General features: G+C 34.9%; 1 long non-coding RNA gene across 2 annotated transcripts in view; it reads right to left on the minus strand.

Annotated features, from left to right (window-relative positions):
- The window catches only part of LOC144293761 (uncharacterized), a 394,465-nt gene that overhangs the window by 137,357 nt on the left and 230,108 nt on the right, over positions 1-27,000 (minus strand). The window lies entirely within an intron of this gene.

The following is a 27,000-nucleotide window of genomic DNA, read 5'->3' on the forward strand; positions in this document are numbered from 1 at the left end:
TAAATATGGACAGATTACACACAACATTAAAACACAACATATCATATAAGAAGAAAACATCCCAAACGTTTAAAGAATGTAAACAGTACATCTTTTTGTCATTTGTATAGAATTACGAAAGTTTCAGCTCCTTACTTCCTATAGTATTCAGCAAGAAGAGGGATGGTGTTTCACCTCAGCAGTGTATTTGGGCCATGGTTACTGAAAAAGCTCACCATCTGGAACATATCATGTGGGCTGTATTTATGTTCTCCAGAATAGAGAGACAGATGTCCACATTAAAAAAAATACTTGCCATACTGTCAAGCTTGTTTCCTAAGTACAGAAAACATTTCTGTTCAAAGAGGCTCACAAATGAATTTGCCCCTTGGATAATTTCCTTTCATTCGATTTAGAAATAATTAAATAAATGTCAGGAAATTTTATGCCATATTAAAATTAGTTAAATAACTTCTGTGATGGTTCTGCTATTATTTTTTACTTCTTAGCAAATAGTTTAAAAATTGACTGTTTACACGTGTTTTCAGTAGGTAAAACTTCTCAGGAGCATTAAAAAATCATTGGCAGATTATAGATAAAATATTTCATTCTGTTGTCTTATTTGTTGGATAAATTACCTTCAATAATACCTCTAGGTTTCTTTTTTTTAATATTTTATTTATTCATTCATGAGAGACACAGAGAGAAAGAGAGGTAGAGACATAGGCAGAGGGAGAAGCAGACTCCCTGTGGGAAGCCTGATGCAGGACTCGATCCCAGGACCCAGGGATCATGACCTGAGCAGAAGGCAGATGCTCGAACACTGAGCCACCCAGGCACCCCAATACCTCTAGGTTTCTATTGTATATTTTATATATTGTAGAACAGTACTCTGTATTTTATGAATTCTATATGTCAGATAATGACACATGTCCAGTTTACTTTTACTCATTTAGTAAAAGTAAAAGAAGAAAGAGAAAAGAAAAAAAGGGACACAGAGTCATAGGCCATATGGTTTCTAGTTTTAGCCCTATGTCTGAATTACATTAGACAAAGTACATTCATTGATTGCTTTGTGTTTTATTTGTAAAATGATCAGTTTACTTGATATTATTGCTACTGGGTATTTTTCCATTTCCAAGTATATGATTTGTGTATATGTTGGTTTGTTTATGCTTAGCATACAGTGTCATTATTTAACAATTATTCTTTAAAAAAGAAAGCATTCATTTTGGTTACCTATTTAAATCTATCTCAAAAATATATATAGTATTATGGTCAGTAAAGAAATTTTAGAAATAGACATCTGGGATCCCTGGGTGGCTCAAGAGTTGAGCACCTGCCTTCGGCCCAGGGCATGATCCTGGAGTCCCGGGATCGAGTCCCACATTGGGCTCCCTTCATGGAGCCTGCTTCTCCCTCTGCCTGTGTCTCTGTCTCTGTCTCTCTCTCTCTCTTTCTGTCTACATCTCTCATGAATAAATAAATTAATTAAAAAAAATAGACATCTCTCTTTGTGTGTTTGTGTTTATGTATACTTTGAAATTTTGCTCAGTGAAGTTTTTAAATGTACTTACTGAAGAATATGATTTCTAAGATCCCTTACATTTATTTACAAAATAATTTTAAAATTATAAGTTATAGCTAAAAGAAATATAAATAATAGTATTAAGAATATAATGCATCATACAGTTCTACCTCTGCCATCCTGTCATAACTCTGGTTATAATCATGGCTTTAACTTTTTGCTATGTGCACTCTAAGACTGTCATGTATATAAAATGAGCACCAGAACATTTTTGTGGACTAATTAAGAATATTCAGATGACTGAATGGAATTTCTTTTTTTTTTTTTTATAAAGATTTTATTTATTTATTCATGACAGACACAGAGAAGGGGAGAGAGAGAGGCAGAGACAGAAGCAGGTTCCCTGCAGGAGCCTGATGCAGGACTCTATCCTGGGTCTCCAGGATCAGGCCCTGGGCTGAAGGCGGCACTAAACTGCTGAGCCACCCAGGCTGCCCTGAATGGAATTTCTTTTCTTTTCTTTTCTTTTCTTTTCTTTTCTTTTCTTTTCTTTTCTTTTCTTTTCTTTTCTTTTCTTTTCTTTTCTTTTCTTTTTTTTCTTTTCTTTCTTTTCTTTTCTTTTCTTTCTTTTCTTTTTTCTTTTTTTCTGAATGGAATTTCTTAAATGGAGTATTTGGAGACAGTATTTCAAAAATAGTCCTGTTATTCATTCATGAAATATGTGAGGAGTAGCAGAATATGCCACCCTAAAATATGCCACGTTGGCGAATTGATTATTTTGAACTATAGGCACCTAAAAAGCAGCAAATGCAGGGAGAGCCTTTCATTGAAATCCTCTTATCTGCCTAAAGACAGATCTTTAAAAAGGAACTCAGTTGTCATAGATTCCTTCCCTGGGGGTTTCATCATTCAGGCAATATTGACTCTTAACACAAGAAAGGAGGCTAGAAATCAACAATCAACCAGACAAGCCTTGTCACAAACTACCATACCTTTCATCTATTCTTCTAAGGGTCCATTCATCCTTCCTAAAATCATTTATTTTTCTCATGAGGCCTTCATCTCTCTTTCCTTTCCCTAACTAAGATGGTATTTAAGTTTGAATTCTAAGCCATCTCTTTGAGTTACTCATTTTTCCCTGGGTATCTCTCATGTATACATGAAATATACATGTTAATAAACTTCTGCGTTTTTCCTTTTAATCTGTCTTTTATTACAATATTCTCAGCTAAGAACTCAGTATAGTGAGAAAATTATTTTTTTTTCCCTGACATAAGCTGTGTAGTTAACATCCACAAGAGTTTATGAGATACAGAGGGAGACCACAATTAGTATAAATTATGATTCATGGTGTTTAAAGAATTGAAATCTATTTCTGAAGATAAAAATGCAGAGAATTTTTTTCTAGGTACTATAAGCAACATGTGATAAATGTTTTAAATAATGATTTATGAGTTCTGAGATAAGGGATGTCTGAGTGGCTCAGTGGTTGAGTGTCTGCCTTTGGCTCAGGCATGATCCTGGGGTCCCGGGATCAAGTCCCACATCCAGCTCCCTGCGGGGAGCCTGCTTCTCCCTCTGCCTCTTTCTGTGTGTATATCATGGATAAATAAAATCTTCTTTAAAAAAAGTTCTGAGATAGGAAAGCAATGTGAACATAGGGGATTATTGTTTCAGGACAGGACTGTTACTATAGTACTTTAGAGAAGAACTCTGACTGATAAGAAAGAAATGAAGGAGTCAGAAAACCATGTTCATAGATTAAATAAATTTAAGAAGGATGCTACACAGCAGTAAGCAAAGAAATAGGCATTTGGTAAGCCATGAAAATAAATCGGAATTGTCAGCAATTTTAAGACAAGTCTTCTGCACTAAGCTGATTGCAAATCAAATTCTGCTGTATGTCAAAGTACAAAATGACATGTCACTGATAAAGACTTTCAGTCGTTGAGCTCCTAAGCAGTCACCTGGAAGACACCATGGAAGAGTTAAATGCATTGTAAGTGCAATTCAATACAGTTTAAACTTAATGAAATGGAAACAGGAAATGCTATTTGACCATCAATCACTGTCCATCTCTCCCACTCCTCCTCTTTGCCTTCCTATCATATTTTTTCCCCATAATCTTTGGTGAGTCTCAATAAAACTTATTTAACTTATATTGGAAAATCCTACAGAGAGGGGAAAATACCCTACAAATAAAAACTATCTGTGCATTAAAAGCTGCACATAAAAACAAAATAAATTCACAGGATAATGGTATCATAGAACTTCTTAGGCAGTTTGTGTCTATTTAAAAATTTATACATACTTTTAGGAAAAAAATAAGGATTGTTAGCTTTATTTTCCATATTGTTATGATGCATATAACCTATTTTTAGTGATTCAAAATTTTAAGTTATTAATCAGTATCTATAGTTATCTTACTTTATAGAGCTGAAACATTTCTTGGCTAGCATTTCCAAAGATAAATTGTTCATATTTCAAGGTATAAAAGAAGTAAAATTATTTTATATTAAGAAACTCAACAGGGATCCCTGGGTGGCGCAGCGGTTTGGCGCCTGCCTTTGGCCTAGGGCGCGATCCTGGAGACTTAGGATCGAGTCCCACATCGGGCTCCTGGTGCATGGAGCCTGCTTCTCCCTCTGCCTGTGTCTCTGCCTCTCTCTCTCTCTCTCTGTGACTATCATAAATAAATAAAAAAAAAAAAAAAAAAAAGAAACTCAACAGAATATCTATCATATGTAGTTGAAATAATAAAACATACATTATATATAATAAAATATTTAAAATTATGCATAAAATAATACATAATAAAAATGTACATATACTTAAATATACAATATATAAATCATACATATATGTATATATAAACACATGTTATTACATATAATATACATAAAATACAGCACACATATAAATATTATAGAACACATTAATATATAATTACAGCTATATAATTATAAAGAAATGAAGGAGTCAGAAAAGCATGTTTGTAGATTAAATAAATTTAAGAAGGATGCTCCACAGCAGTAAGCAAAGAAATAAGCAGTTAGTAAGCCATGAAAATAAATGAGAATTGTCAGCAATTCTAAGACAAGTCTTCTGCACTAAGTAAATTATATAAGTTATCTGGCATGGAAATGTATTTCATAATAGGCTGGGTCAATGAGAAAGGATTTTAGAAGGATTTTCTGCTTCCTCACAGACCAGAGTAAAAATTACAACTAATTGATGGAGAGGTCTAGAACTAGGAGTTGGGGGCTCCTGTGAGTGGGTTTGTCTCTGTTTTACTCAGCACCATATTCCAGTGTCAGAATTGTGCTTTCTAATAAGTAAATGAATAAGGATACTAGGAAATAATGGAGCCAAAGGGTAATGGAATTAATGTGACCTAATTCCTCGGTGAGTCACAGGTAGAAACTATAACAGATAGGGTTGTCACGCAAAGGAAACTTTATTTGTAGCAACTAAAGATACCACAGGAATTGACTTTTCAAGCTGTGACTCCCAGAACAAGAGTGAATTGGTTCCTTTTATTTAGGGTTAGGATGCATATTCTGAAAGGGGAATTTTGTCATCATAAGTAGAGGGGGGGCATAAGGTCTCACATGTACTTTAAGGAAACATCCCTATGCATACGTTGTATATTATATAAATGAGTTTTGTGTTCCACGTTGGGCAGAGATTCCAGTATTATAATGAGGCAAAAATAGCTGTGGGTTATTCCATAGGTGACTCCATGGTCCATTCTCTGGAGGTGTGAATAAGGGGTTGAACTCAAACTGATCTGGCTGGTGTGGCCCAGTGGGAGCTCTTTGTCAGGGCAGTTGTTATTACATGAAGGGATAATCTTGGCTTCTGTCATTGGATGCTATGCCCGCTGGTCTTTTACCTGAATTAAGAGATAAGCTGGAAAGAAGAATGTGGGAAAAAAATATGGGACAAAGAATGATGGGTACGAGCTCCTGGGCAGTCAAGATCAGGTCTTGGGGTCTAGCTGGTGACAAAAGTACTTTCTCCACATGAGACTCTCCTACCTGCTTTTCTCTGCATGTTTGCTCCACTCATTATCATTCTCTCTAGAAATAAGTCACTCCTGCATGGTTAAATATTTTTAAAATTGAGCACCTAGTTTGTTTCCAATGTGTGTTTTTGTTAGGAGAAATATTTAGGAATTACATAGCACTTGGGCCTGAAACAAGACAAGACAAGGCAGGGCAGGTGCAATAGCTGGTGGAAATCAACAAATGTGAGACAGAATTATGATGCAGTATCATTCACCTGGAATCACTGAGATTTGAAAGAAGAACCAAAACTATAGCTCAGGCAGAAATTTGAGAATAAGGAAGTGGAACAAGGGTGGCAATGTGTTTCTTAAATGGCCAGAGAACAAATATTTTAAATTTTGTAAGTGTTGGGTGATATAGTTTTGGAATATAGATGAGGTTTGGTAGAGTGAGATCCAGAGCCAATGACCAAGAAAGAATTTTTGAGATGTCTTTGGTGCAAAATGGTGATTTTATGAAAGCATGGGGACAGGACTCATGGGCAGAAAGAGCTGCTGCACTGGGGTTATGAGGAGTGACTGATTATATACTTAGGAGTTATGGGAGGTAAGGAAAAGGAAGGTTTTAAAAGGATTTTCATATATTACAGAAGACTCACAGGATTCTAGAGGCCTTACCATTGTCAAGTTAAAGTTGTTTTTCCTTCTAGCAAAAGGCATTAACATTAAGATAGTTGGGAACTTTCTGGGGGAACATATCACTCTGCACACTTCAAGTATCTATCAATGGGCTGCAGGTTATAAGGACATTTAATTGTATCTACATTTCCTTCTGGAAGCTAGGTTATTGATAAAAAAAAGCTTTGTTCTTGTAAATTGATAAGACGCTTGTAAATGAGGAAAACTCATGTCTTGCAGGATTGTGATCTCTATAAATTAACTGTATATTTTTTTCTTTTTTAGCTTTAGGGCAGCCAGGAGTGCCTGAGGAATGTCACACATATCTCACCCTGGGGGGTGGGGTGCAGGGAGTCTGCTTGTGCTTTGTCTTTTTCTCCTTTGTCATTGGGGAGGAAATATTTTCCTTTACTCTTTAATTTTTTTTTTTCTGGTAGTCTAAGAAATTGACATGAAATAGATTAACAGAAGAAAATCAAATTTAACTACATATGTATGGAGAATCCACATAAATGTAAGAGATTCCAAAAATGGGCAAGATGAGGTATATATATTTCATTTTGGACTAAGGAGATGGGAGTGGGGGTCTGGGGCTTCCAAGGGAAGGAAGGCAATTCACAGGAAGAACGAGTAAATGTTCAGTAGACAAATTTTGGCTGGGCCATCCAGAAACAAAGGGACATAGAGAGGATTTTGATCAAACAGACTTTGCTAGGTTCTCCTCTATCATACCTAATTCATATTATACTACACGTATCTATAGTGATTCCCTCCTGGAACAGGTCAGTCCTCTGATTCTTTAGGCATTTAGGACAGAGGAGAAAAGAAAACTTTTTGACTTTGGTTTCCTAAACATAATTAGCTTAAAATAAACCATGCCAAAGACACATTTTGAGGTGGCAAATTTTGCTCTCCTATAGGTGCCACATAAGTTCCTTGCCACATATTCATCTTTGGTTTATTTTACAACCCTTTTAAAATGTCAAAACAAAAAGGAAAACATTCTCAAGTCCAGGGCTGACCTACAGCCTATTTTTTACTCACCTCGGCTTTAAGGAGAGTCTCTGGTCTCAAAAACTACCCAAGTCTAAGTTACAAAAGGAGAACACTGGGCCTCAGGAAACCTAACACTATGCTTTGCTGGGAGATGTTTAACAATTGCCTTCAAAAAACCAAAATAATAATAAGCAGTAATAATGATAATGATATTAATAATAAAAACCACAGAAAATAAAACAATAAAAATCTGATTGTTAATGTTTGCCAACTTTATTATCTCTGGCTCCAAAAATTCAGTGCTTTATTGGAGCCAACTCCAACAAGTTGACCAAAGGAAATTTCCAAATTTTCAGGAGTTTTATAAGCTGGTTGGCTACTGTAAGAATATTTATACCATAGCAATTAACAAACAAGACAAATCAAATCTCTTTTCTTCTGAAGAACTGGTGGTTAACCATTTATCAACACCACTCTCACCATGGATAATTTAAATTTACTAACCTCCCCTCATTGAATGTGGGGCTGGGAAGCTATGTACATAGCCTGTCATTATATAGTATTTCTAACATATATATACAATAGCTACAAATAACAACAGAATGGATAATACTAAATAAAGTAAAATTATTAGAAAGTAATAATTTTGGGTATTCAGTGCCTGCATTTCCAACGTAACTTATTTTACTGTAGTTCATATAGTTTAATTTCTATTAATGTCCGTGTTTAACAACTGGCTCCCAAAAGTCCTGACATTGAATAATTGGTTCTCGACAATTGGTATGAGCTTCTCCAAAGCCACCACAAAATTTTTGATGTCTCTAGAGAGGATAGAGGGACTCTTTTTACAAAAGATTTTGTGAGGAGTATGGGAAGTATTAGAGTATCGATACTGGAGCATAGGTCAGAGATGTTTGGAACTTTGGGTTCAAAACTTTGCCAAAATAAAATATAGTTTTAGCAGCAAGAAAATGACTCGAGGGCATACTTAAGGATAGACCCAGAGAACAGGAAAGAGGAAAAAAAAAAGAAAGAAAGACTTTTCTTGAAGCAATTGGAAGGGAAGGGGCTTGGGAAAGGATAGGATTGGGTGGGGGCTTCTAACCACCCATCCCTTGCACCTGTGTAGATGGGGAAACAGTAAAATTAGAATTTAAAAACTAATATAAATCCATTGCTGTTACATGCTGTAGAGGCCTACAGATATTTGGGTTCTATCTGAAGAATACTTTACAGCTTATGCAGATCCTTCCCATACATAGTTTTGATTCCTATTTATTAGGTAGAAATACAGTTCAGAAAGGCTCAGTGATTTGTACATGCCAAGAAAGTTATATCTTCTGGGAAAAACAACTTCCTGTCAACTTTTCTTTTAACTGGTCTTTTTGAAATGTACTTTGAGATATGACAATTTAAAGTAATGTTATTGAAGTCTCTCATAACAGTTTTGGTATTTTGCTTTTTATTTTCTCCCTCCCCCCAAGTCTGAATAAAAACTTTGTAGCAAAGTTTCTTAATGAAACTGGATGGAATCTAGAGAAGATGAACACAATAGAACAGTTCAGAAAGGAAAGATGTTTCTGCAGGCATCATGCCAAATGCAATCAGATTATTCCATTGGATGATTCAGTTTGATAAGGGAAAAAGCTATGGCAATGACCTGTAGCAAGTAGCTGAAAAGGTGACACTAAAGGCTTCAACTTTTTGTTAATTTTTTTCTACTAAAAACAGTCACAAATACCTATTAAATCGGAAGTGACTATAGACAACATATCCCAGAAATTGGGCATCAGACAGTGGCCAGGACACCAAACCAAATATTAGAGAGATAATTAATTGAGTATATCAAGAATGTATGATACAATAATATATATTAAGTAAAACAAAACAAACCCACCAGAGAAAGAGATCCACTGTACTTTAATAACCAATTTTAGTATTTAGCCCTTCTGTTGGCAGAAAGTTGTCTCTTATGTTTAGTTGTCTCCACAAATATTCTTTACAGCCACATAAAAAATGGTGAGAACATTTGTTGGTTAAATATGTATTCATTCTTCCCTTGGAAGACCATTATTAGCAGTTGTAGGGAAGTAGATTTTGCTGCCCAAAATATGTCCCTTTGTTATAAGTATTATTTTAAGTGGAATTTTTTTTTGAAATGGGATTTTTTCAATTGAAGTATAATTAACATACAATGTTATATTCGTTTTAGGCGTACAGCATATTGATGAAACAATTCCATGTATTCAGTGCTCACCACAATAAGTATAATTACCAACTGTCACCACACATTATTACAATATCATAGACTATATTCCCTATATAGTATGTTTCATCTCTGACTTATTTATATTACAACTGGAAGTTTGTAGATTGATTTTTAATTTTTTTAAAAAAAATTGAATATTATTGACATAATGTTACATTAGTTTCAGGTATAAAATTTAGTACATTCTGCTAAGTTACCACAAGTGAGGCTACCATCTGTCCCACTACATCACTATTTCAATACCACTGACTATATTCAATATTCTGTGCCTTTTATTCCTGTGACTTAAACATTCCATAACTGGAGACCTGTATCTCCCTGTCCTCTTCACCAATTTTGCCCAACCCCTATCATCCTTCCCTCTGGCAAAAATCAGTTTCTGTATTTAGGGGGCTCTGGGGTGCAAATATCTTTTTGAATTCATGTTTTCGTATTCTTTGGGTAAATATGCAGTAGTGGAATTACTGGATCAAATGGTAATTCTTTTTTTTTAGTAAATTCCATTATGTTTTCCATAGTGACTGTACCAGTTTGCATTTCCACCAACAGTGCAAGGGCGTTCCCTTTTCTCCATATCCCTGGTCAATACTTGCTGTTTCTTGTTTTTGATTTTAGCCATTCTGGTAGGTGTGGGGTAATGACTAATTGTGCCTTTGATTTGCATTTACCTGATGAGTGATGTTGAGCATCTTTTCATGTGTCTGTTGGCTATCTGTAAGTTTTCTTTGGAGAAATGTCTTTTCAAGTGTTCTGCACATTTATTGATTGGATTATTTGTGGGGCACTTGGGTGGCTCAGTCAGTTAAACATCTGCCTTTGGCTCAGGTCATGATCTTAGGGTCCTGGGATTGAGCCCTGCATTGGGCTCTCTGCTAGGTGGAGAGCCTGCTTCTCCCTCTCCCTCTCCCTCCTGTTCCCTGCGTTTGTGCTTGCTCTCTGTGAAATAAATAAATTAATTTAAAAATAAATAAATTAATTAATTTAAAAATCTATTTAAAAATTGGATTTTTATTTTTTTGGTGTTGAGTTGTATACATTCTTTATTTTGGATACTAACACTTTATTGGATATGTCATTTGCAAATATCTTCTCCCATTCACTAGCTTGTCTTTTTGTTTTGTTGCTGGTTTCACTTTCTGTGCAAAAAAAATTGATGTAGTTCCAATATTTTATGTTTGCTTTTGTTTCCTTTGCCTTAGGAGACATTTAGAAAAATGTTGCTATGGCCAATGTCGGAGAAATTACTGTCTGTGCTCTCTTGTAGGATTTTTATGATTTCAGGTCTCACATTCAGGTCCTTAATCTATTTTGAGTTTATTATTTTGTATGGTGTAAAAAAGTGGTCCAGTTTCATTGTTTTGCATGTAGCTGACCAGTTTTCCCAGTACCATTTGTTGAAGAGATCATCTTTCCCATTGCATATTCTTGCTTCCTTTGTCTAAAGTTAATTGACCATATAATTATGGGTTTACTTCTGGAGTCTCTATCTCATTATATCTAGAGGTTTGTTTTTGTATCAGTAGCATACTGTTTTGATTACTATAGCTTTGTAGTATTTCTGGAAACCTGGGATTGTGATACATCCAGCTTTGTTCTTTCTCAAGATTGTTTTGGCTTTTTGGGTCTTCTGTGGTTCCATACAATTTTTAGGATTGTTTGTTCTAGTTCTGTGAAAAATTCTATTAGTATTTTGACACAGATTGCATTAAATCTGTAGATTTCTTTGGTAGTATGGACATTTTAATAACATTTCTTCTTCCAATCCATGAGTATGGAATATCGTTCTATTTGTTTATGTCTTCTTCACTTTCTTCCATCAGTGTTTTATAGTTTTCAAAGTACAGGTCTTTCACTTCCTTGATTAAGTTGTTCCCATGTATTTTATTCTTCTGGGTGTGTTGTAAATGGGGTTGTTTCCTTAATTTCTCTTTGTCCTACTTCACTGTTAGCATATAGAAATGTCACAGATTTCTGTATACTGATTTAGTATCCTGAGACCTTACTGAGTTCATTTATCAATTCTAGTAGTTTTTTGATGGAGACTTTAACATTTTCTCTATATAATATGATGTCATTTGCAGATACTGAAAGTTATACTTCTTTTTTACCAGTATGGATACCTTTAGTTTTCTTCTCTGATTTTGTTGTGTTTAAGACTTAAAGTACTACGTTGAAAAAGGTGGTGAGAGTAGACATTCTTATCTTGTTCCTGATCTCAGGAAAAAGCTCTTAGTTTTTCCACTATTGAGTAGTGTTATCTATGGGATTTCATATATGGCCTTAATTTGTTGAGATATGTTCCCTCTAAACCTACTTTGTTGAGGTTTTATCATAAATGGATGTTGGTTTTTATCCTTTCTCTTGTTCATGTGATGTATCATAGTCATTGATTTTTGAATATTAAGCTACCCATCAATCCCAGTAATAAATCTCACTTGATTGTCATGAATGTTTATTTGATTTTTAAAATGTGTTATCAGACTAAGTTTGATAATATTTTGTTGAGGATTTTTGCATCTATATTCATCAGACATACCGGCCTGTAATTCTCTTTTTTTGGTATTTTTGTCTGGTTTTGGCAGGCCACATAGAATGAATTTGGAAGCTATCTACCCTCTGCTATCTTTTTCACTTTTCCCATTATTCTTTTAATTTCAGTTAGCATACAATGTTATATTAGTTTCAGGTGTACAATACAGTGATTCAACAATTTCATATGTTACTTGCTGACCATCAGGACAAATATACTCCTTAATCCCCATCATCTATTTAATCCATCCTCCAACCCACCTCCTCTTCTATTTTTTGAGAATAGTTTGAGGAGGATAGGTATTATCTCTCCTTTAAATTTTTGGTATAAATCAACTGTGAAGCTCTCTGGTCCTGGGCTTTGATTTGTTGGTAGTTGCTTGTTTATTGGTTTTATAATTGATTGAATTTCATGATGATTATCATCTGTTCAAATTATGTTTCTTCCTGATTCAGTTTTGAGAGGTTATATCTTTCTAGGAATTTAACCATTTCGTCTAGGTTTTCCAATTTGTTGGCATAGAATTTTTCATAATACTCTTTTTAAAAAGATTTTATTTGAGAGAGAAAGAGAGCATATGAAGGGGGAGGAGGAGGGGGGGAGGTGAAGAGAGGGGGAAGAAGCAGATTCCCTGCCTAACAGGGAGCCCCATGCAGGGCTGATCCCAGGACCCCAGGATCAGGACCTGAGCCAAAAGCAGATACTTAACTGACAGCCATCCACATGCCCCTCATAATTGTATTATAATCCTTTTTTTTTGTTTCTACTCATAATCCTTTGTGTTTCTTTGGTGCCTATTGTATTATTTTTCCTTAATTTCTGATTTTACTACTTGAATCCTGTCTCTTCTGGCAAGTCTGACTTAAAGATTTACCACCACCCCCCTTTTATAAAATATATTTTCAAAGAACCAGCTCCTGGTTTTATCAATCTCCCTTATCAGTTTTTTTTTTCTTTTTAGTGCCTATTTGTTCATTTCTTATCTAATCTTTGTTATTTCCTTCCTTCTGCTGTTTTTGAATTTTGTTTGTTCTTTTTCTAGCTCCTTTAGGTGTAAGGTTAGGTTGTTTCTTTCTTTCTTTTTTTTTAGGTTATTTTTTTGAGACTTTCTTGCCTTTTGCAGTAGGTTTGTACTACTATAAACTTCCCTTTTAGAACAGCTTTTGCTGCATCCTGAAGATTTTGAGCCATTTTATTTTCATTTTTTATTTCTTGGTTGACCTATTTGTTGTTTAGTAGATATATTAAATTTTACTCCTTTTATGCTTTCTAATTTTCTTACTCATGGTCTTTTCTTTCAATTCAGAAAATCCAATTGAACATTTCTTGTAAGGCTGATTTAAGGATGATGAATTCCTTTAATTTTTGTTTGTTTTGGGAAACTCTTTATGTTTCCTATTCTGAATGATAGCCTTGCTGGGTTGAATATTCTTGGCTGTAGATTTTTCCCTTTCAGCACTTTGTATATATAATGTTAGTCCCTTCTGGCCTTTAAAGTTTCTGCTGAAAAATCAGCTGATGGCTTAATGGGGTTTCCTTTGTATGTAACTATTTTCTTTTCTCTTGCTGCTTTTTCAATTCTCTTATTACTACTTTTTGCATTCTAATTACTATGTGTCTTTGTATAGACCTACTTGGGTTGATTTTGTTGAGGACTCTGTCTCCTAGATTTGGATTTCTGTTTCCTTCCACAGATTAGGGGAAGTTTTAGCTATTATTTCTGCAAATATATATTTTTTTAAAGATTTTACTTACTTAGAGAGAGAGGACAAACACAAGCAGGGGGAGTGGCAGAGGGGAGAGGGAGAAGCAGGCTCTCCACCAAGCAGGATGCCTGACATGGGGCTAGATCTCAGGACTCTGGGACTTAGCCACCTCGGCGTCACTATTTCTTTGAATAAATTTTCTGTCTCTTTTTCTCTCTCTTCTCCTTCTGGGATCTCTAGAATGTGAATATTATTGTGCTTGATGGTGTTGCTGAGTTCCCTTACCCTAGTCTCATTTTTTATTTTTCTTTTTTCTCTCTCTGTTCATCTTGATTGCTTTTATTACACTGTCCTCCAGGTTGTTGATCTATTCTTCTGCTTCCTGTAGTCTACTATTCATTACCTCTAGTGTATTTTTAATTCCATTTACTGAGTTCTCCATCTCTGATTCTTTTAATGTTTCCTATTCTCATTATTGATGGTCTCACTGAGGTCTTCCATTTCAGTGTCCCTATGACCATTACTTTAAATACTCTATTAGGCATATTACTTATCTCCATTTCATTTAGCTTTTGTTAATTTTGTCCTTTTCTTCATTTGCAACGTATTCCTCTCTCTGTGTCTGTTTCTATGTGTTAGGAAAGTCAGAACATCTTCTATTCTTAAAAGTAGTGGCCTTGTGAAGAAGAGGTACTGTGGTGCCCTGTAGTTCAGCATCCCATGTTCACCAGAATCTGGCACTTCCAGGTGTCTCCTATATGTGTTGCATGCGTACTACTGTTATGACAGAGCTACATTTGTTTTTAGTCCAGTTATCTGTAATGGCTCACTTTGCTGGTTGTTACAGGGCTGTGACCTGTGTTGTTAGTGGGGCAGTCTTAGGACACCTGGGGCTTGTGTTGAGTCAGATCAGGCATTTGCCAGAAATGTGATAGCATCAAACTGTAGGATACATTCCCTGTGTTGTCCTCTGAGAAGCTTTCACTGGTGGTTTGGGCCTCAGTCAGACCAGATATCTTCCCTAAGCCCACTGCTCAGATCACAGTCAAACTGGTGTGTATGTGGTTATCTTCCCCTCTCCCTAGGGCAGGAGTCACTTTGCAGTGATGTTATGCAGGCCCATGTTAGAGCTGCTTGCACACTGCCACATTTGTGGTATGACTTTGGATAGACTTCTCCTGGGCAAGGGTGAAGGGCTTGGGTCTAACAAGAGAACACAGGGGTGGGATGCATTGTGAACCAGCTAGAATAGTGTGTTCATGCTGCACTGGCTCCTCATGTGTCCCTGTAAATAGTCTGTGATGTAGGGGAGGGAGGTCGTGCCCACCAGTTTTTTTGTTCTTGGAGACATGTTGTAAAATTCTCTGCCCTTCCAGCACACATTCTGACAAGCAATTACGTCTTTCTTTATACCTCACTTTTCAAACTGCTGCTTCTATGCTGTATCTCAGTGGGGCTCTTGTCTCTTTCAAGGTAGAAACTAATTTTCCTATTGCCCTCTAGCTATCCCAGAGGATAGCCAGCTGATTTTCAAAATTATAGGTGTTAAGCCCCACTGACTTTAAGATTTTGCAAAGTTAAGCCCCTCTGGTTTTTGATGCAAATGTTATGGAGATTTGTCTTTCCACTGCAGAGTCTACCTACCAGAGATAGCTGGTGTGGGGTCTGCTCTGTTCCCATCTCCATTCCTGTGGTTTCTCTCCCTTCTGTGAACAGGCTTGTGGATCAACTTGGTTCCTGACCATTTGTCTGCCCTTCCTAGTCTTTTCAATATGTCTTCTTCTTTACATTTAGCTGTGGAGAGTATGTTATACCAGTCTTTGCTTCATTTTCTGGGTTATTTATACCGCTCTTGGTGTTATCCAGGCATACCCATGGGACACGTTGCTCTTAGGACCCTCCTACCTTGACATCTTCCCCAGAAGTTCTGATTCTGCTTTTTTATTTATTATTTTTTTAGATTCCCCTTATGCATAGAATCATGTGGTATTTGTTTTTCCCTGACTGACTTATGGCACTTAGCATAATAGCCTTTAGATCCATCCGTGTTGTCCCAAATGGCATGATCTCATCCATTTTTGTATAATACTCCATCGTGTTTATATATCTACCCATTGCTGTATGTATTCATCTATTGATGAACACTTAGATTACTTCCATATCTTGTCTATTGTAAATAATGCTGCAATAAACATGTAAACAAAAGCATATAACTTTTAGAATGAGTGTTGCATTTTTTGCGGGGGTAGTACTGGAATTACTGGGCCATATGGTATTTCTATTATTAATTTTTTGAGGAAACTCCATACTGTTTTCCACAGTGACTGTAATAATTTACATTCCCATCAACAATGCACAAGGATTCCTTTTTCTCTACATCCTTGTTGGCACTTGTTGTTTCTTTTAATTTTTGATATTAGCCATTCTAAATGGTGTAAGGTAATATCTCATTTTGATCTCTATTTGTGTATGCCTGACGATTAGTGATATTGAGCATCTTTTCATATATCTGTTGGCTATCTTGTATATATTTTTGGAAAAATGTCTATTCAGGTTCCTTGCCCATTTTTTTTTTTAAGATTGTTTACTTTTTTAGTGTTGTTGTATAGTTCCTTTATATATTTTTGGATATTAACCCCTTGCTGTATATATCATTTTCAAATATCTTCTCCCACTTGGTAGGTTGTCTTTATGTTTCATGGTTTCCTTTGCTGTGCCAAAGATTTTTATTTTGATGTGGTCCCAATAGTTTATTTTTGCTTTTGTTTCCCTTGACCGAGGATATCTATCTAGAAAACTGTTGCTATGGCTCACTTCAGAGAAATACTCCTTATGTTCTCTTCTAGAATTTTTGTGGTTTCAGGTCTCACATTTAAGTCTTTAATTCATTTTAAGTTTATTTTTGCATATGATGTTAAAAGATGGTCTGGTTTCATTCTTTCGCATGTAGCTGTTTAGTTTTCCCAAATCGTTAATTGAAGGCTATCTTTTCCTCATTGTATATTCTTGTCTACTTTGTCAGAGATTAACTGACCATATACTCATGAATTTATGTCTTGACTCTATCCCACTCTATTGATCTATGAGTCTGTTTTTGTGCTAGTACCATACTGTTTTGATTTCTACAGATAAGTAATATATTTTGAATCCTGGTATTGTGTTATCCAGCTTTGATCAGCAATCCAGATTTCTCAGGATTGCTTTGGCTATTCTGGGTCTTTTGTGGTTCCATACAAGTTTTAGGATTATTTGTTCTGGTTTTGTAAACAAAACAAGACAAAACAGCTGTTGGTATTTGATAAAGATTGCATTCAATCTCTAGTTTGATATGAGTAATATATAAATTTTAATATTAATGCTTCCTACACATGAGCATGCAATATCTTTCCATTTGTTTGTATCATCTTCAATTTCTTTCATCAATTTTTAATAGTTTTTAGAGTACAGGTCTTGAACATTCCTGATTAAGTGTATTCATAGGTATTTTTATTAATGCAATTATGAATGGTTTTTGTCTTTTTGCTATTTTGATATTAGTGTAGAGAAATGCTACCAATTTCTGAGTATTAATTTTGTATCCTGCCACTTTACTCAATTTTATTATTACTTATAGTAGTTTTTGGTGGTTTCGTTAGGATTTTCTATGTATAATATCATGCCATTCGCAAATTGTGAGTTTAACTTCTTCTTTACCAATATGGATGCCTCATTTCTTTTTCTTTTCTCATTGCCATGGCTGGGACTTTGAGTACTATGTTGAATAAAAGTGGCAAGAGTAGACATCCTTTTCTTATTCTTGACCTTAGAGGGAAAATGCTGTTTTTCACCATTGAGTATGATGTTATCTATGGGTGTTTCGTATACTACCTTTATTATGTTGAGGTAAGTTCCCTTGAACCCCATTTTGTTGAGAGTTTTTTATCATGAATGGATTTGAATCTTGTCAAATGCTTTTTCTACATCCATTGAGATAATAATATGATTTTTAGTCTTCTGTTTGTTTATGAGGTGTTTGATGTTGATTGATTTGCATATATTAACTCATCCTTGCATCCTTGGAATAAATCCCACTTGATCATGGTGAATGATCTTTTTAAGGTATTGTTGGACTTGATTTGCTAATATTTTGTTGAGAATTTTTGCATGTATTCATCAGGGATATTTGCCTATAGTTTTCCTTTTTTGTGGTGTCTTTATCTGGTTTTGGTATCAGAGTAATCCTGACCTCATAGAATTTATGTGAAAGCTTTCCTTTCTCATCTATTTTTTGGAATAATTTGAAAAGAATAGGTGTTAACTCTCCCTTAAAGATCTGAAAAAAATCCCCTGTGAATTCATCTTTTCCTAGGCTTTGATTGGTAATAAAAAAACTACCAAAAAATAAATGTTGTTACTTGTAACTGGTCTGTTCAGTTTTTCTTTCTCCTCTGGGTTCAGTGTTAAAAGATTACATGGTTTTAGAAATATACCCATTTCTTCTAGCTTGTCCAGTTTAGTGGCATATAATTTTTCATAATATTCTTTTATAATCCTTTATATTTCTGTGGTTGTTACTTTTTCTATCATTTCTGATTTTATGTATGCATGTTCTCATCTTTCCTTGACGAGTCTGGCTAAGAATTTGTTAATTTTGTTGATCTTTTCAAAGAATCAGCTCTGTTTCATTGATTTTTCTCTATTTTTTTAGACTCCATCAATTATTTCTGCTCTGATCTTTATTATTTCCTTTCTTCTTCCTACCTTAGGTTTTTGTCTTCTTCTAGCTTTTTTATATATGAGGTTAGATTGTTTATAGAGATTTATCTTGATGTAAGCCTGTATTGCTCTACATTTACCTGTTAAAACTGCTTTCACTGTGTTCCACAGATTTTGGACCACTGTGCTTTAATTTTCATTTGTCTTCATTTATTTTTTCTTTTTAGTTTCATGTTTGATTGCTTCATTGACCCCTTGGTTGTTTAACATCATGTCATTCAGTGCGTGTGTATTTTCCAGACTTTTTCTTATGATTATTTCTAGCTTCACAGTGTTGTGATCAGAAAAGATGCATGGTATGATTACAATTTTCTTAAATTATTGAGGCCTGTTTTACAGCCTAATATGTGATCCACTGTGGAGAATGTTCCATGTACACTTGAAAAATAATATGTATTCTGTTGTTTTTAGATGGAAAGTTCTACATATATCGGTTATGTCAATCTGGCTTAATAGGTCTTTAAAAGATATTATTTCCTTATGTCTTTTTAAAATGATTTTATTTATTTGAGACACAGAGTGCACACACAAGCAGGAAGGAGGGTCAGAGGGAAAAGGAGAAGCAGACTCCCTGTTGAGCAGGGAGTCTGATGTAGAGCTTGATCCCAGGACTCTGAGATCATGACCTGAGCCAAACCCAAATGCTTGACTGACTGAGCCGCCCATGTCACCCTGCTTATATATTTTCTGTCTAGATGATCTATCCATCCAGGTCAGTGGGGAGTTAATATATCTACTATCAATTTATATTCCCTACAATCAATTTAACTGTTTGTTAATATTTGCTTCATGTATCTAAGGGCTACAATATTGAATGTGCAGATATTTACAATTGTTATATTCTATTGTTGGATTGATCCCTTAATCATGTTATGACCTTCTTTGTGTTCTTCCTACATTCTTTGTTCTAAAGTCTGTTTTGTCTAATAAAACTATTGCCATTGTGGCTTTTTTTTTCACTTGCATTGTGAATGTCCTTCCATCCTTGCACTTAAAAAAATGTATTTATTTTAAGGAGGGGAGAGGGGCAGTGGGAGATAGAGCTTTAAGCAGACTCCATGCTGAGCACAGTGCCCAATGTGGGGCTTGATTTTATATGGCCAGGAAGTTATGACCTGAGCTGAAACTAAGATTTGGATACTTAATTGACTGTGCCATCCAGGCACTCCTCCCATCCCTTCATTTTTAATCTGTATGTGTGCTTAGGCCTGATAAATCCCTTATAGGAAACACAGAGATGGGTCTTGTTTTTATGGACTCTCCCACCCTATGTCTCTTGATTAGAGCATTTGGGCCATTTGCAGAGTTGAAGGTATGTACTTATTTCCATTTTTTAGTTGTTCTTTGGTTATTGTTGTTGTTTAGTACTTTTATTCCTTCCTTCTTTTCTTGTTCTCTTTATGACTGATGAGTTTCTGTAGTGTTATGTTTGGCTTTCTTCCTCTTCATTTCTGTATATCTACGTAAGTTTGGGGTTTGTGGTTACTGGGAGGCTCATGTATAACATCCTAAGAAAATAACAATCTACATTAATTTGACAGTTGTTTAAGTTCAAACACATTAAAAAAAGGAAAAACTTTTTTCTTTTTCTCCTTCTTTTTACCCCCTTCACATTTTATATATATGTTGTTATATTTTGTATCTTTTTATTCATAGTTTTCTTATGTCTAGTTTTTGCCACTTATTTTCCACTTGAAGAAGTCATTTTAACATTTTTTGTAAGGCTATCTTAGTGGTGAAAACCTCCTTTATCTTTTGTCTGAGAAACTGTCTCACCCTCAAACCTGAATGACAACCCTTCTGGGCAGAGTATTGCTGGTTGTAGAGTTTTTTTTGTTTGGTTTTCCTTTCAGCACTTTGAATATATCATATCACTCCTTTTTGGCCTATGAAGTATCTGCTAAAAAATTAGTTGAATGCCTTGTAAGTTTTCCCTTGCAAGTAACTTTTTGGTTTTCTCTTGCTGCTTTTGAATCTCTCTTTATCTTTAACCTTTGATATTTTAATTATTATTGTTCTGGTATGGCCCTCTTGGGTTCATCTTTGTTTGGAACTCTTGCTCCTTGGACTTGGATGTCTATTTACCTCTTATCTCTCTAGATTAGGGAGGTTTCAGTTATTTGAAGAAAAAATAAGTTTTCAACACCTTTCTAAGTCTTCTTCTTCTAGGACCTCTATAATGTGAATGCTTTTTCTCTTGTTGCTGTCCAAAATCATCATTAAAAAAAAAATTATTTTCTCCTTTTTGCTGTTCAGCTTGTGTGCTTTCCATTACCCTGTCTTCCAGGTCACTGATACATTCTTCTACATCCTCTAATCTACCATTGATTCCCTCTAGTGTGTTTTTATTTCAGTTAGTGTATTTTTCAGCTCTGATTATTTCTTTCTTTAATATTTTCTATTTCTTTATTGATGGTCTCATTGAAATTTTCCACACTTTTCTCCATCATGGTGTTTATCTTTATGATCGTTACTTTAAATTATGAGGCAAATTGCCCATCTTTGTTTCTATTAGTTCTTTTTTTTTTTTTTTTTTTTTTTTTACTTTTTATCTTCTCTCCTTTGAGCATATTCCTCTGGCTCCCCATTTTGCTAGATCGTTTTGGGGGGTGTGTTTCTTTGGATTAAGAAGAGTGGCTACTTCTAAACTTGAAAGGGATGATCTTGATCATGGTGTTCCCTATATAAACTCTCTGTGTTTTTTGGATTTTTCTGACTATCTAGAGCTGTGACTTTATATGTTAGTTACTCTTCTAAACTGTAGCTTTTTATAGAAAGAAGAAAATAATAATAAATATAAGTAAATAAAAATACATAAAAGAAATGCAAAAAAAGAAAATAAAAAATTAGAAATAGAGAAATAAAAACTCAAATTCATTATTTTGCATGTCACTGTCCAGTTTTTTCAACACCATTTTTTGAAGAGACTGTCTTTTCCCCATTGGATATTCTTTCCTCCTTTGTTGAAGAATAATTGATCATACAGTTGTTCATTTCAGGGATTTTTTTATTCTGTGCCACTGATCTGTGTGTTTACTTTTGTGATAGTGCCATACTGTTTTGATCACTACCATTTTGTACTAGACTTGAAGTCCGGAAGTATGATGCCTACAGCTTTGCTATTGTTTTTCAAGGTTGGTTTGGCTACTCAGGGCTTTTGTAGCTGCATGCAAGTTTTAGAATTGTTTGTTCTAGCTCTGTAAAAAATGTTTATATTTTGATAGGAAAATTGCATTAAATGTGTTGATTGCTTTGGGTAGTGTAGAAATTTTAACAGTATTTGTTCTTCCAATCCATGAGCATAGAATGTCTTTCCATTTCTTTGTGTCGTCTTCATTTTCTTTCATCAATGTTTTATAGTTTTTAGAGTGCAAGTCTTTTACCTCTTTGGTTAGGTTTATTCCTAGGTATCTTATTGGGTTTTTGTACAGTTGTAAATGGGATTTATTTCACATTTTCTCTTTCTGCTGCTTCATTTTTGGTGTATAGAAATGCAACCAGATTTCTGTATGTTAATTTTGTATCCTGTGACTTTACTGAATTCATGTACCAGTTCTAACAGTTTTTTTTGTTGTTGTTTGTTTGTTTTTGTTTTTTGTTTTTTTTTTTTTTTTTTGGTGGAGTCTTTTGGGTTTTTTCTCTATAGAGTATCATGTTATCTACAGATAGTGGAAGTTTGACTTCTTCCTTGCTGATTTGGATATCTTTCATTTCTTTTTGTTGTCTGATTGATGTGGCGAAGACCTTCAGCATTGCTCAGTAACAGTGGCAAGAGTGGACATCACTGCCTTGTTTCTGACCCTAGAAGAAAAGCTCTCAGTTTTTCCCTGCTAAGGATGATATTAGCTGTGGGTTTTTCATATATGGCCTTCATGATGTTGAGGTATGTTCCCTCTAAACCTACGTTGTTGAGAGTTTTCATCATGAATGGATTTTGTACTTTGTCAAATGCTTTTTCTGCATTTATTGAAATGATTATATGGTTCTTATCCTTCCCTTTAATGTGGCATATCACTTTGATTTTTGACTATTGAACCACCCTTACAAGCCAGGAATAAATCCCATTTGATCATGGTGAATGATATTTTCATGTGTTATTGGATTTGGTTTGCTACTATTTAATTGAGAATTGTTGCATCCATGTTCATCAAGAGTATTGGCATGTAGTTCTCTTTTTTTTGGGGGGGGTCTTTATTTGTTTTTAGTATCATGATAATGGTAATTCTGGCTTTGTAGGATGAATTTGGAAGTTTTCCTTCCTTTTCTCTATGGAATAGTTTGAGAAGAATAGATACTGACTCTTCTTTATAGGCACACCTGGGTGGCTCAGTTGGTTAAGCATCTGCCTTCAGCTCAGGTCATGATCCCAGGATCCTGAGATTAAGCCCTGCATTGGGCATCTGTTCAGTGAGGAGCTTGTTTGTCTCTCTCCCACTTCCTTCTGCTCCCACTGCTTATGCTCTCAATCTCTCTTTCAAATAAATAAATAAAATCTTGAAAAAAAAAACAACAAATAAACCTCTTCTTTACATGTTTGGTACGATCCCCCTGTGAAGCCATCTGGTCTCATACTTTTGTTCATGGGGAGTTTTTTGATTACTGATCCAATTTCATTACTAGTTATTGGTCTGTTCAAGTTTTCTACTTATTCCTGTTTTACTTTTGGTAAGTTATATGTTTCTAGGAATTTATCCATTTCTTCCAACTTGTATAATTTGTTGGCATATAGTTTCTCATAATTTTTTATAATTGTATTTCTGTTGTATTGGTTATTATTTCTCCTTTCTCATATGTGATTTTGTCTATTTGAGTACTTTCTGTTTTCTTTTTGATAAGCCTGGCTGGAGGTTTCTCAATTTTATTAATTTTTTCAAAGAACCAGCTCCTCATTTAATTGATCTGTCCTTCTGCTCACTTTAGGCTTTGTTTGTTGTTCTTTCTTTAGCCCCTTTAAGTAAGGTTAGACAAAAACTAATTCAAAGTGGATTAAAGACCTAACTATGAGACTTGAAACCACAAAAATCCTAGACCCAGGCAGTAACCTCTTTGGTATCAGCCAATAGCAACTTCTTAGATAGTCTTCAGAGGTAAGGGAAACAAAAACAAACTGCCGGGACTTCATCAAAATAAAAATCTTCTGCACAGCAAAGGAAACAACCTACAAAACTAAAAGGCAATTTTCAGAATAGGAGAAGATATTCACAAATGACATGTCTGATAAAGGGTTGGTAGTCAAAAATCTATAGAGAACTTATAAAAATCAACACCCAAAAAATGAATAATCGAATCTAAAAAAGGGAAAAAGGCATGAATAGACACTTTTCTAAAAAAGACATATAGGTGACCAACAGACACACGAAAAGTTGCTCAATATCACTGATCAATAGGGAAATATAAATCAAAACTACAATGAGATATTACCTTACACCTGTCAGAATGGCTAAAAGCAACAACATAAGAAACAACAGGTATTGGGAGGATGGGGAGAAAGGGGAACCCTCTTGCACTGTTGGTGAGAATGCAAAGTGGTGCAGCCACTATGGAAAACTATACAGAGGTTCCTCAAAAAGTTAAAAATACAAAAACCTTATGATCTAGCAATTGTAGGGTTAAATATTTGTGCAAAGAATACAAAAATAGTAATTCAAAGGGATATGTGCAGCCCGATATTTATAGCAGCATTATCTACAGTAGCCAAATTATAGAAACAGTCTGGGTGTTCATGAACTGATGCATTGATAAAGAAAATGAGGTATATGTATACAAAAGAATATTACTCAGCCACAAATAAGAATGAATTCTTACATTTGCAACAACATGGAAGGAGCTAGAGAGTATTATGTTAACTGAAATAAATCAGAGAAAGATAAGTATCATATGATTTTACTCATATACGGAATTTAAGAAACAAATGAGCAAAGGGGAAAAACAGAGGCATACCAAGAAACACACTCTTAACTATAGAGAACTGATGATTACTAGAGGGGAGGTAAGTGGGGGGGGGAGGGGTCAGTTAAATAGATGTTAGAATTAAGCAGTGCCCTTGTGATGAGCACCGGGTGAAGTATGGAACTGTTAGATTACTATACTGTACACCTGAAAGTCATATTACACTATTTGTTACCTAACCAGAATTTAAATAAAAACTTTTTTAAAAACTCAAAAAATTTAATTAAAAAAATAAAACATAAAAAGATTTTGTGGCTTACTTTCTATGCCTCAGCATCACAGTGGCTTATGAGGCCTGAGGACCCTGTGCTAACTGAGGTTGAAAGCTCACTATAAATTGGACCTTATTCTAGTTTGGGCTTTTCAGTTGGAGGTGGAGAGAGCATCCCTGAAATTCTTTGGCCCTTTTAAATCCTGACTTTTTTCCCTGCTGTGTCCTAGCAGGACCAAGGCTGGAGTCAGCTTACAGACCCTACATTTTCTTAGGGTCTCAACTCATAGTAACAACCAGACCCACCTCTTAATCATGTCTTGACTCTGCTCTAAGTTTTTAAAGTGGAATAAGAATATAAACTGTGTTTTCCCATCCCTCTGACCTGGAGAGTGTTCTCACAGCTCTGCCCCTTGGCAGAGTTCTCTGTTTAATGCTTGTTGCTCTTTTAAACTGTGTCTTATTTTCTGTGTCCAAGAACAGAGGAATCTGTTTGTGGTCCCTCAGTACTACTGCCTCCCTGCCCCCTCCCCCAGTGCATCCACAGCATTGAGGGCGTGGGTTTCCTTTGTTACCATGTCTCCATCTCTTTTGCTGTTCTCTTGCTGTTTTACTGTTGATTGTTCAGTAGCTGTTCAGCCAGACTTCAGTTCTTTTTCAGGAGGGATTGTTCTATTAATAGGTATAATTTGGTGTGTTCCCTGGAGGAGGTGAGTTGAGGTTCTTCCTAAGTTGTCATGTTGGAACAGAACTCCCTGTAGGCTGATTATTTTTTAAGAAACTGCAAAAACAGAAGTTCTAAAAACCACGTGGAGGTTGCCTGTTATAAGAGACATATATGTGAATAATCTCTATTTTTTAAGTGTGTCTCCTTCACTGTACCAGAAAAGGGGGATGACTCGAAATCTCTGGAAACTCCTGTCAATGGAGGAGACAATTGACTTTAAATCTATATAATAACCTTACCCTTGTCTGATCTGCTTTTCCTTGTAACCTCCCTTAACTGACCCCCCACCCTCAACATACTTTGTTCTTGGCTGAAGGTGATATTTAAGGTGTTGTTTTTGGTCATTTGGTGGGAGTTATCTAGTTTTCCTGGCTGTCTCTCTTGTGCACATGTGATATACATGTTATTAAACTTTTCTATTTCTCCTATTTATCTTAATTATTAGACTAGCCAAAGAACATAGAAGAAAGGAAAACTTTACTGTCCCTACACTGTTGAGCATGACATTATTTGTAAATAAATCCATTTTATGTGATGGTAGCAGGTATAACTAAAACTTCTTTGAAGCTCAGGAGTTCCTGAACATAGACCTAATTTCCCATTTGAAAGAATATCATATATATATATGATAATATATAAAAATTACCTTGCTAATGCTGGCCAGGTAATTTTGGATGGACTCGTTTAAGATTCCACTCCTGAGAAAGACTAAAACTGTAATTAAGTTAGGTATTAAGTCCTGGTTTGGTGATATGGGTTTAGCACAAATGACTCCATTTTGTGCCTATTGTCTCCCTTTTAACAATAAATGTGTATTATACAGTAACATTTTGTCAAAAATTCCCTCATTTCTTGCCCTGGTTCCTTAGAAAACTGAATTACTTGTGACACTGTAATCTGAAAAGATAAGTATTGGTGGGGAGGGGTGAGAAAAAAATAGTTGATACTTGAAAAATGTGAATTTGCAGTATTTTTAGGTAGTTCTAAGTGTAAAGAAAACACAATGTTCAGTTTTTACAAAGCAATTTTCCACAGAATTCCTAAAAAATTGGATCAGTATTTGCAATTTAATCTCTAATGGCAACATTTAAAAAATATTGGCTGCTTCATGTGAAATTATTTTAAATCGGTATGAAACATGCTTAGTCAATGTGCCAAGTGCACAGCAATTTCCAGTGTATTAAAACTCTATATGTTTTAATCTTCTTGTACATAATTGGAAAATTGTGATAGAAAATAATGTATCTGTAAACAACCAAGATTTATTTTAAGTGAACTGAGGGGGGTGACTATGTAAATCCTATAAGCAATCTTTTTATTCAGTGAGTACATTTTCTGTAATTATATAGACTAACCTTGGAAATTGGTATTGTATAATGGCTGGGGCTTAGATACTGATAGTAAAGAAAGCCTTACATATTTCGATTTGTTTGTCAGAAAGAATACATATTTCAACTAAATTCTAAGTAGACTTCTTGAGTTCAAAATCACTCCAGCCTTCAGAAATGCTGTTATTTAAAAGTTTTCTTTTTTTTCCCAGTTGTTTTCTGATAACACAGAGTTTAAAAATTTGTGGTTTTACAGATTTTTTAAAAACGAAACTAAATGCATTCGTTCCAATGCTTGTTACAGTTTGTTCTAATGAAAGTTAGATGCCAAGTAG

This window comes from Canis aureus, chromosome 22, assembly GCF_053574225.1.
Source record: "Canis aureus isolate CA01 chromosome 22, VMU_Caureus_v.1.0, whole genome shotgun sequence".
Taxonomy (NCBI): domain Eukaryota; kingdom Metazoa; phylum Chordata; class Mammalia; order Carnivora; family Canidae; genus Canis; species Canis aureus.